This window comes from Moschus berezovskii, chromosome 17, assembly GCF_049115385.1.
Source record: "Moschus berezovskii isolate FMDL1 chromosome 17, NW_MosBer_1.0, whole genome shotgun sequence".
In the NCBI taxonomy this organism is placed as follows: domain Eukaryota; kingdom Metazoa; phylum Chordata; class Mammalia; order Artiodactyla; family Moschidae; genus Moschus; species Moschus berezovskii.
In genome coordinates this window covers 50,558,581-50,565,988 of record NC_142476.1, presented here as the reverse complement: position 1 = coordinate 50,565,988, position 7,408 = coordinate 50,558,581, and the positions used below count along the sequence as shown (strand labels likewise).

The 7,408-nt window shown below is 47.5% G+C and overlaps 1 long non-coding RNA gene across 1 annotated transcript; it reads right to left on the bottom strand.

Moving 5' to 3' along the window:
• Positions 1 to 1,009: 1,009 nt before the first annotated feature.
• On the bottom strand, positions 1,010 to 6,369 carry LOC148775153 (uncharacterized). Its single transcript, XR_016039476.1, has 3 exons — positions 6,072 to 6,369; positions 4,549 to 4,985; positions 1,010 to 1,363 (listed from the first exon to the last, which is right to left on the bottom strand). It is a non-coding gene; the product is annotated as an uncharacterized LOC148775153 (long non-coding RNA).
• Between the last annotated feature and the right edge of the window lie 1,039 nt (positions 6,370 to 7,408).

Here is a 7,408-nt window from a genome sequence, read left to right as displayed (position 1 = left end):
TTATTATTGGATGCACTGGGTCTTTGTCACTCTGCGCAGGCTTTCTCGGGGTGCAAGAGCGGGGGCTACTTTCTAGCTGGCAGCGTGCAGGCTTCTCACTGCAGTGGCTTCTCTTGTTGGGGAGCATGGGCTGTAGGGGGCACAGATTTCAGCAGTTGTGGCACATGGGCTTCGTTAGGGCTTCTCTGGTGGCTTAGACTGTAAAGAATCTGCTAGCAATTCAGGGATCAGATTTGATCCCTGGGTTAAGAAGATCCCCTGGAGAAGGGAATGGCAACCCACTTCAATATTCTGGCCTGGAGAATTCCTGGACAGAGGAGCCTGGTGGGGTATAGTCCATGGGGTCGCAGAGAGCTAGACACAACTGAGTGACTTTCACTATGGGCTTAGTTGCCTGGTGGCATGTGGAGTCTTCTCAGACCAGTGTTAGAACCCGTGACCGTGGCATTCTTAACCACGGAACCACCAGGGAAGTCCTCTCTTTTTACTGTCCCTCTCCATGAGGGCAGGGTTGGGTCCCCAGGAACCAGCAGAGCACACAGTTTGAACTCAGTAAATATTTATTTAACAAACTAATGAATAAATTTAATCCTTGCAGCTTCTCTTTGGGATAGGTGCTTATTCTCCAATTTACAGAGGAGGAAGTAGAGACCCACCCTCTGGGTTAGAGGCCACACAGTGGGTACTAAAGCCCTGGGTTTACCTCCATCACAGCAAGGACTACACCCATAGCCATCACCTGACTTCAGACCCATCTCCCCAGTCAGGCTTTGACTCCTTGAGAGCAGTTCCATGGATTCCCACCCCCTCCCAGCCACACTGTATTCCTCAGCATGGTTCCTTACACACAGTAGGTGCCCTGCACAGATATGTTGCTTGAGTGACTAAATGAGGGGCTGAGTGCATTCACTCATTATCCATGAACAAACTCATCTTTTCATACAAAAATTTCTTAAAATTTTCAGTACTTTGAAAAAATTTTATTTATCTATTTATTCATTTTTGGCTACAAGCAGGCTTTCTCTAGTTGCACTGAGTGCAGGCAACTCTAGTTGCAGAGCGTGGGCTTCTTAATGTAGTGGCTTCTCTTTCTGCAGAGTACAGGCTCTAGGGTGGGTAGACTTCAGTAGCTGTGGTTCATGGGCTTAGTTGCCCCAAGGCGTGTGGAATCTTCCCAGATCAGGGATCGAACCCTTGTTCCCCACATTGGCAGGTGGATTCTTTATCACTGGACCACCAGGGAAGTCCTGGAAATATTTCATGTGTGCCCTCTGGAATTAGGCCTCCAACCCTCTTCATAGTCATTGCTGGGGGAACGTGAGGGACACAGATGTCCCTGGCCTGGGTGGTCCTGGAAGTCTTTCTGAAGGAAGAAGAGAAAGTTGAGGATGGAGGTTTGGGAGTTGGGATGCTGAGAAGAGATTTCTTGGTGGGGATGTGACCTCCATATTTGGTGACTTGGGAGGAACACAGTTGGGTTTCAGAGGGGTTTTGGATACAGGAGCTGTGACAGGCAGCAGGACAGGCCTGGGAGGGCCAGACTGGCAGACGTTGGCCTGTAGGTACTGGGAAATTATTGAAGGTTCTGCAAGAGAATGACCTGGTTGGAGCTGGGCTTTGAAAAGGAAAGGTGGACAGAAACCAGGAGGCAAACTCCATTCTTTGTATGTTTCAGTTCAGTTCAGTTCAGTTCAGTCGCTCAGTCGTGTCCGACTCTCCGCGACCCCATGAATCACAGCACGCCAGGCCTCCCTGTCCATCACCAACTCCCGGAGTTCACTCAAACTCATGTCCACAGAGTCGGTGATGCCATCCAGCCATCTCATTCTCTGTCGTCCCCTTCTCCTCCCGCCCCCAACCTTTCCCAGCATCAGAGTCTTTTCCAGTGAGTCAACTCGTTGCATGAGGTGGCCAAAGTATTGGAGTTTCAGCTTTAGCATCAGTCCCTCCAATGAACACCCAGGATTGATCTCCTTTAGAATGGACTGGTTGGATCTCCTTGCAGTCCAAGGGACTCTCAAGAGTCTTCTCCAACACCACAGTTCAAAAGCATCGATTCTTCGGCGATCAGCTTTCTTCACAGTCCAACTCTCACATCCATACATGACCACGGGAAAAACCATTGCCTTGACTAGACGGACCTTGGTTGGCAAAGTAATGTCTCTGCTTTTTAATATACTATCAAGGTTGGTCATAACTTTCCTTCCAAGGAGCAAGCGTCTTTTAATTTCATGGCTGCAATCAGCATCTGCAGTGATTTTGGAGCCCAAAAAAACAAAGTCTGACACTGAGCCCTAAAGCACAAGCTGGAATCAAGATTGCCGGGAGAAATATCAAGAACCTCAGATATGCAAATGACACCACCCTTATGGCAGAAAGTGAAGACGAACTCAAAGACTTCTTGATGAAAGTGAAAGAGGAGAGCGAAGTTTGGCTGAAGCTCAACATTCAGAAAACTAAGATCATGGCATCTGGTCCCATCACTTCATGGGAAATAGATGGGAAACAGTGGAAACGATGTCAGACTTTATTTTTGGGGAGCTCCAAAATCACTGCGGATGCTGACTGCAGCCAGGAAATTAAAAGACGCTTACTCCTTGGAAGAAAAATTATGACCAACCTAGATAGCATATTAAAAAGCAGAGACATTACTTTGCCAACCAAGGTCTGTCTAGTCAAGGCTATGGTTTTTCCCGTGGTCATGTATGGATGTGAGAGTTGGACTGTGAAGAAAGCTGATCGCCGAAGCATTGATGCTTTTGAACTGTGGTGTTGGAGAAGACTCTTGAGAGTCCCTTGGACTGCAAGGAGATCCAACCAGTCCATTCTAAAGGAGATCAATCCTGGGTGTTCATTGGAGGGTCTGATGCTGAAGTTGAAACTCCAATACTTTGGCCACCTCATGCGATGAGTTGACTCACTGGAAAAGAGTCTGATGCTAGGAGGGATTAGGGGTGGGAGGAGATGGGGATGACAGAGAATGAGATGGGTGGATGGCATCACCGACTCTGTGGACATGAGTTTGAGTGAACTCCAGGAGTTGGTGATGGACAGGGAGGCCTGGCGTGCTGTGATTCATGGGGTCGCAAAGAGTCGGACACGACTGAGCGACTGAACTGAACTGAACTGAACTGAAAGATACTATGACAAACGTAGACAGCGTATTAAAAAGCAAAAACATAACTTAGCTGACAAAGGTTCGTCTAGTCAAAGCTATGGTTTTTCCAGTAGTTATGTACAGATGTGGGAGTTGGACCATAAAAATGACTGAGCACTGAAGAATTGATGCTTTTGAACTGTGGTGCGGGAGAAGATTGTTGAGAGTCCCTCAGACTGCAAGGAGATCAAACCAGTCATCTGTAAAGGAAATCAACACTGAATATTCATTGAAAGGACTGATGCTGAAGCTGAAGCTCTAATACTTTGGCCACCTGATGTGAAGAGCTGACTCATTGGAAAAGACCCTGATGCTGGGAAAGATTGAGGGCAGGAGGAGAAGAGGGTGGCAGAGGATGAGCTGTTTAGATAGGATCACTGACTCAATGGACATGAATTTGAGCAAACTCCGGGAGACAGTGAAAGACAGGGAAGCCTGGCGGGCTGCAGTCCATGGGGTCACAAAGAGTCAGACATGACTTAGTGACTGAACAACAAAGATGTCTAAACAGTGTTCTGTAGTGCTTGGGACTCTGGGTTGGGGGCCCCAGCACAGTGGTGACCCCAGGCTGAGCTACAATGGAACAGCATGACCAAGTGGTTGAAAACTCAGACTCTAACCATAGCCCGAGTTTGACCTTGGGCAAGTGACTTAAGTACTCTGTGCCTTGCTTTTCTCACCTGTAAAATTGGGATAATAATAGTTACCACTTCCTAGAGCACTGTGAGGTTTAAATGAGATAGCCCCAGAAACCTCAATAATTGAGTTATTACCTAACGAATGTGCAACTTCCTGGATGGCAAGGATGGGGCATCTTAAATCTGTTTTGTCTGAGCCCAGCTCACAGGGACTCAGAGCAGCTTTCAGGGAACTTCTGACGAATGCACCTGGCCCAGGGGACCCGGTCCACCTAGAGAGTCTCCCCTCCCCCTGTATTCGTTCACCGGGGGTCTTCCACCACGAGTGAGGAACCCTCCCTCGACACCTGCCTAGGCTGTGGGTATTTCCTGAGTGAAGTGTCATCTCAGTGAAAAACAATGTCCCTGAGACAGCCTGTTATTGCATAATCTGCCCACAGCCCTCTGTGACTTCCTGACCAGGCTCTGTGCAGCCCCAGGGGGCCCCTTCCTGCCCTAGAAGTTGCCATACCCCGCACCCACCTTGAGGGGGAGGCCCAGCAAGACCTCTTGCAGCCTTGGCTTTCCCATCTGGGGAGCCATTATTTCAAAAGCCTTAAATGTTCTGGAGTCAGTTTCTGGCCCTGCTACATTCTGATTGCGTGGATCCCTGAATGCACAGGTCAGCCCCACAGTCCAGAAAAACTTGGATTTGGTTATTTAGCTTTCTTGAGGCAATGCTGGGAACAGTAACAATCAAATTAAGCCCAGTACCTGGCACATGGGGCTTCCCTGGTTGCTCAGTGGTAAAGAATTAGCCTGCCGATGCAGGAGATGCAGGTTCGATCCCTGGTTCAGGAAGATCCCCTGGAGGAGGAAATGGCAACCCACTCCAGTATTCTTGCCTGCAGAATCCCACAGACAGAGGAGCCTGGCAGGCTACAGTCCATGGGGTCGCAAAGAGTCAGACATGACTGAGTGACTAAATAGCAGCAGCAACAGCCTGGCACATAGTAAGATCTCAAAATTCTCTGAACTCCTATCACGGTGTGGGAGTCGACATTCCCTCCCTTTGAATCTGGTCTCTGTGACTGCTTGACCAATAGTATGTGACGTGAATTCCCTGGTGGTCCAGTGGTTAAGACTTCATGTTCCAGTGCAGGGGATGTGAGTTCATCCCTGGTCGGGGAACTAAGAAAGCACATGCCTTGCTGCAAAAAAAAAAAAAGAAAAAACATAGAAACAACAGAAGCAACATTGTAACAAGTTTGATAAAAAAATATTTTTAAAAAATATTATGTGGCAAAAGTGATGCTATGCCCATTTCTGGACCCAGATTTTATGAACATGTCAATTTTCCACTGGCTACTGGCAATTGTTTGCTGTAGGAACCCAGCCACCATGCTGTGAGGAAGCTCAAGCAGCTCCAGGTGAGGCCCATGGAGAAAAACCCACAGGCAGCACCAGCCTGCAGCCATCCCAGAAGTGTGTTCCCCGTGCAAGCTAGTGCTGTTGTGAGCAGGGCTGAGCTGCCCCTGCCAACCCCAGGTCAAACTGCAGACTTATGAGCAAGATAAGCAACAGGTAGTATTTTAAGCCACTGAGTTTCAAAGTGGTTCATGATGTAGTAAGAGATAACCAGGACAGTAAGAGATAACCAGACAAATAACCAGTAAGGTCAGTTACTAGCCTGTCAACACTTTTGAGAAATGGGGATCAACCAGTTCATCTATAAGAACAGTCACTGTGAGGTTAAGTGGTAATGTATATAAAGCATTTTGGCATAGAGTCAATTCCTAACAGACAGTTTCCCTGCCCCTTATGTAGGATCAGCTATGGAATTTTGGGGACCCAGAGAAAAGTGAAAACACTGGGCCCCTCGTTCAAAAATTATTATTTTTTCAGACAGGGATAGCAGAACATTAAACCAAGCATGGGTCCTTCTAAGCGTAGGGTTGTGCACAGTCCAGATACCATCAAGGTTGCAAAGGTCCTGATTACGAGGACCATTTTGGTTCCTGCAAACCAGTCTTATAAATAAGAACCCAAGTCATTTACCACAGTTACTTTCATTTTAACACCAATTTTTTAAAAAAAGAAAGAAGGAAAGAAAGGCAAGGAGGAAAGGAGGGACTGATGGATGGAGAAAGGAAAAGAAAGAAAGAAATAAAAAGAATGAAAATCATCAAGTGATCTTTACTGTTCATTTGGATTAAGATCCCACACCAAGTCCCAGTGAACAGCTTAAGTTGTCTCCACCAAAAAGCACCAAGCTGGGCCATAGGCAGGCTGTTTACCTCTATAGGGCTCAGTTTTCCCGTCTGTAAAATGGGAAGGCTTGCTCTTGATCTGCCTCCCTTCCAGGGATCCTGAGATGGGGCAAAGCGTGGGTACAAGGGGTTACTGTTCAATTACACAGCTCTCCAGCACAGGTTCTCTGTTCTGCCTGTCCTCCCAGCCTTCTGTCCCAGCCTTGGGTCAACACTGACCTCAGAATCAGACCACCCTTAAGGATAGCATCTTCAAGAAACAAGACTCCAACCAGGTCATCTCTGCGTCCTTTCTGCCTGATGGGAAGCATCAGAAAGCCACTTAATCTCAGGAAGGTTTACCTAGTCTTTTTTAACTGTCCCTGTGTGTGTCAGTCGCTCAGTAGTGTCCAACTCTTTGCAACCCCATGGACTGTAGGCCTCCAGGCTCCTCTGTCCAAGGGATTTCCCAAGCAAAAATACTGGATTGGGTTGCCATTTCCTCCTCCAAGGCCTCTTTCCAACCCAGGGATTGAACCCAGGTCTCTGGCATTGCAGGCAGATTCTTTACTGTCTGAGCCACCAGGGAAGTGCAACTGTCTCTGCCTCCCCATAAAAGAGAAATAAAATTGACCTTTCTAAAGGAAACTGGTGCAGAGGGCATATTGCCAGGTGGTAACTGTAATGTGAACATAGCCCCAACCATAGAGGCAGCCAGAGTTGAAGTGTTGAATTCCAGCTCTGGCACTTCTCAGCTGTGTGACAGTGGGTTAGTGGCTTAACCTCTCTGAGCCTCAATTCATAAAACGGAGTGCTGATACTCAGCCAATTTTTATCTTTCAGTTATCACTGTGAAGCCCAAATATGTAAAGAATGTAGAGTCTTGGGTAATCTCTAAAGCTCATACAATGCTGCATATGATGAATATCATTTACTGAACAGGAAATATGCCCAGCACCACACCAAGCCCTTTACCTGTCTTGCTGGTGAAGCTCACAACCATCTTGAGTGTGTGTATTAGTCACTCAGTCGCATCTGAATCTTTGCGACCTCAGGGACTATAGCCCACCAAGCTCCTCTGCTCATGGAATTCTCCAGGCAAGAATACTGGAGTAGGTAGCCATTCCTTCTCCAGGGAAATCGTCCCAATCCAGGGACTGAAGCTGGGTCTCCCACATTGCAAGTAGATTCTTTACCATCTAAACCACTTGGAAAATAATTATTATGCCCATTTTGCAGATTAGGAAACTGAAGCTGAAAGCCCTTGAGAGCTTTCCCAGAGGCCAAGGAGCTGGGAACTGCTTTGGGCTGGAGGCTGAAGGCTGATGGGCCCATCCCCTCTGCTGTATCAGCAGCCAGGGTAATGAAATGAGACAGAGGCAAGT